Source organism: Callospermophilus lateralis, unplaced genomic scaffold, assembly GCF_048772815.1.
Source record: "Callospermophilus lateralis isolate mCalLat2 unplaced genomic scaffold, mCalLat2.hap1 Scaffold_1272, whole genome shotgun sequence".
Taxonomy (NCBI): domain Eukaryota; kingdom Metazoa; phylum Chordata; class Mammalia; order Rodentia; family Sciuridae; genus Callospermophilus; species Callospermophilus lateralis.
In genome coordinates, this window is record NW_027512453.1 from 181,747 (window position 1) to 186,395 (window position 4,649).

Here is a 4,649-nt window from a genome sequence, read left to right on the forward strand (position 1 = left end):
GTTGTTTGCCATGGAAGATGACTTTTGCTCTCTCAGGTGCTTCATACCTGCCTACAACTTCTCCAGGTATCATTTGTGCATGGACATTTGAGGTTCTCATCTGGTGGAAGATCCCCAACTTTCCTGTATTGTAAGAACCCCTCTGTCCCTGCTCTTCTGTAAAATGATTGAGGGAACAGTGTATACTTGGGGTTAAAAACAGGTTTGATTTGGTGACGAATGATTCTGTGCGATGAATAATGGGATTGGGAACCTGCAATATTTACAAGAATATAGAGGTGAAATATAAGTATGAAAAAAGAAATCTAGGTATGCTTTGAAGCCCAGAAGGGTTTTGCCCTTGATTGGGATACTTAGCTTTGAATTATGTTCTGCAAAGATGTCTCAGATAATTTGATATACAATGGCATAGGACCTTGTACATTGGATGATTGAATTTAGAAGAGAACATCCAGTCAAAAAGGGATATTCAGTAGGTTTAGGAAGATAGTCGGTAGGTTTAGGAAGACGAGTGAGTATAGGATTTGGACCAAAAGTTCTTTAGCAATAGACTTTTGGTTATAGAGTGAATGTAAATGTCAGCACATATGAAGAGTCAGACACTATGTTGAACTGGGGAAAATATGTAGAAAAGCAGATATCAATGGAAACATTACGAAATCAGGCAAAGTATAAAGTGAGGGATAGAATTAGACATTTTCAACAGTGTTGAGTTTCAATATATATTAGGAAAAAACAAATATGTAGTCACCAATAGGAGTGACAATTGACAGCATTAGGCAACCTGGACATGGATGTTTTTAGAAATCCATGTTCACTTTCCATTTAGGCTTTGGTACAATCATAAGTGTGACCTTTCCATTTTTTGTCCAGAATATTACTGTGATAATGAGGTGACATGAGTATTTCTTTCACCATTTCTGGGAGCAATATATTGAAGATTTAAAATTAGAATCGGGGGTACAAATAGGTGTACCCTGTTTCTATGAACATAGAGAAAAACCACAAATAGACCATACTGTGAATAAATAATATAACTTTTTTGAACATTAAATAATGAATTGAACTGATATCTGAAAAATAAAAGGAAATTGTATATTGATATACAATCATTCATTCCAACCAGTTATATATCTAATGGAAATATTAGTGTTTTGGTTTATCATGAAGAGTGTGTGAGTTTTGCTTCAAAATGATTATGGAAATTCAAAATAATGTGTTTGGAAAGAAGTCTCATGAAAAGACCAGTCAAGAAACCCTGACAATACATATGTTCTGAAGCAAGAAGTGATTAATGTTGAAACAAATGCCTATTAATTTGTGAACTTGTGGATGAAATGTATATCCTATGATGTGCAAAAACTGAAGAAATAATAATGTACCAGTGTCGAATACAAATGAATGACAAATTACATATCATGTCCCATAGGAGTCTACTTGCATTGATGTTAGACTGGGTCAGATACTGTAGAATAATTAGGATTTGTATGCACCCTTCACTGAAGTTAGTAGTCAGTACTAGGGAACAAATATGTATTTCAGGTGGATGAATATTTCTGATTATAATCTTGTGAAAAGTTGATTATAAATCAACATACATGAACATGAATGAATTTATAGAGTGTGTACTAGACACATATATTTCATATTTGGAAAACTTTGGAGAGTATATCTATATCTATATCTATATACACACACACACACACACACACAACACTCACAGACATTAAAAAGTACCAATATAAATGCCAATCAAAATTCATCAGTAAATATATATCATCCACAGATGCAAAAATATTTATGTTACTGAACATGAGTTTATGTATAATGTTGTTCTTCTAGGACGCTCTCTTATAGGTTGAATTTTCATTTCCAACAGCATTTAGGAGGAGTGAACACTTCTCACAATTTGTATCTGCCAAGACATCCACCTTACAAAAATGTACGTGTGATACCTGGTAGGATTCTATATATGCATATAAATATACATGTGTGAATAGGCTACAGAAATTGGAAACAAGTATTCACATATTTGTTAAGTTTAAAAACACATGGAGAATATTTCAATTAAAATTTGACTAGATGTATAACTCCTACCTTATATAATGCAAATGTCAAGTCCAACTATAGAACATGTCTCCTCTGAAGTGCTTGTATTTCTATTGTGTTTGTTTAATTTTCCCCATTATATTAGGATCAATAGTCTGAGTCTACTAGGTATGGGTTAGTGTCAGGGATTCAGTACTTCGAATGAAAAATTGGAAAATGAATCCAATGTGTATGTAAATATATGCTGCACAAATATCCTCCCGCTCTCATCCAAAACAATGCCTTGACATTACCTTCACCCCAAGTAAGACACAAATAGAGGAGAAGATTTACAAAATCAGTGAATACATATCTGGAATGGAAAATGCTCAGGAGTTCACAACCTTGGAGGTGGTTTAGGAGTTTCCAAAAGTAAGGGACATGGTAAACACTCCACAAACATGGAGCTCTGCTGGCCTAAAAACTTTTTGAGAAACTGCCTCTGAGCTTCCGCACTTGAAATATATGTTGTTTTCATGAGATTTGGCTTCCTTTGTAGTGAGACCATCAAAGCTGGGTCTGCATCTATGTGACCTGGAGGACATGGTTTCTTATTTTCCAATGAACAAGATGAAGCAGTGCTGAATCCTCTCTTTATAGGTAAACTGAGTCCACTGGGGACGAAGTGTCTCCCCGTCTCCCCATGTGGACTGTGAAGCCATTTGGTCCTCCTCCACTTTTTGTGGTGTTTAGGCTGCTACACTGTGAGTTTGGTATTTGTTTCACGAAATACTAGCAGCTAAACTGGGACACAGTGCTGGAGGGAGTTCTGTCACGTGTGGTGGGTCAGGGTCTGCAAGAGAATGCACCAACTAGGCTTCTATCTCTCACAGCTTGCCCCATTGCCCCCTTGTCCATATCAACCTGATTGTTAATTTTCCTCTTAAAACTCTCCATATAACAAGATGCCTTTACATATAAGGGTCTGCTGGCAGCACCATGTCAGTTACAAGCCATTTGGTATCCAATGGTAGATGCACATGGTCCTACCACGGATGTTTTATCAAACGCCTCCCCACCAGTGCTCTAGACCCACTACTCAGCAGGCTCCAAATTACTGGCATCTCTGTTCTACACCATTTTCATGAAACTCAGTAAATCAAGGCACTGTCTGGTATACTCATGGTCAGCAACAGGACATCCAATGTTTCTCCAGTGCCACCTGGTCATAGGAATTTCAAAAATTTTATGGTATTTATCTAGCCATTTTTCAAGCATGAAGTTGGAGGCACTGTATGTATCAATTCATTAGGCAAACATTAAATGGTGAGGAAGCTCATTTCAATGAAATATCTGGAGAACTGTCACAGGCAAGGCTTCCCAAAGAATGGACAAAACGTCACATTAGGCCAGGCCCATTGAGGTCAACAATGTGAGGTCCATGTGTGTTTTGACTCTCAATTATGGCTGCCATTTCTTTAAGAATAAAATCATGTGATATCCTTGCTGAGATTCCCAGGCCTCTGTGGAAATCTACCCGGGGCCTAGGTCTCAGTTTTCAAGAGCGACTTTCATGCGTGGCCTCTTAAAATCCCAACAAAATTCATGGCAATGCTTCTCTGAGTTCAGTTCCAAAACCCAGTGTCTAAGGGGAATCACACCAGAGTTCAAGCCCACGTGGACCCAGTAATTTTTTCCAATGCCACACAAATGACCAACATTAAAACCAAAACACTCCCACATGGCCCTCACCTTTTTCCATATAGTCAATCATCTTAACCTCTGGCTGGAGGTTTCCATGAGGGGTGCAGCCCAAGACAGTGTCCAAAATCAGCTCGTTTGCCCCTCATTTGCCTAAAGTCAGGGTAGCCTGGACACCGTTGCTGTGAACCAGGAGTGAACAAATAAGCCTGCCATTAATACTTCTATGTTTCTCCAATTTGATCGCTACTGATTTTAGGTATCGATTCTTTAGGTGATTTAGAGTCATGGGAAAACACAAGCACCTCTGCAGGGCTTTGAAGAACTCATTTGACTCACAGAATCCCTATTCATATTTGTTGGAGTGCAGGAACCTAACAGAGGAAGGCAAGAGTCTTCATCCACAATGAATGATTTTTTTTGCCATTTAGTTTTGGAAGCTCACATGGGATCATTCTTAAGATCCATCAGGTGCTGAGAATCTAAGTCACAGCCACACACAGGTCCAAGAGGCTGATAAAGACACATCCCTTTCCAAAGCAATTAAGCAAAGAGCCACAGGTGAGGCCCATTCATTTCCATTTGAAAACTGTTTTCTTCAGGCTTCACAAAGGGGTGGCCTGATGCAAAGACCTTCCTGACATTCAGTGCAACACAACAATAAGTAAGCAAAAAGCCCAAGGCAGTGTTTCTGCACTGAGACTTTACTGGTCACACTGATATCTGAGTTTTCTGAGATGCTCGCCATTCTCTTCAACTATCCTTTACATGGCCATGTCACAGAGCTTGGAGGTGGTACATATTTTGGACACAAATCCCTGAGCCCATTCTGGAGAGGGGCCAGAATTCAGGAAGAAAACAACAACTTAGAAAGATAGCAGTTGTTGCACATCGATAAGACAAGCTGCAGTCCATTCATA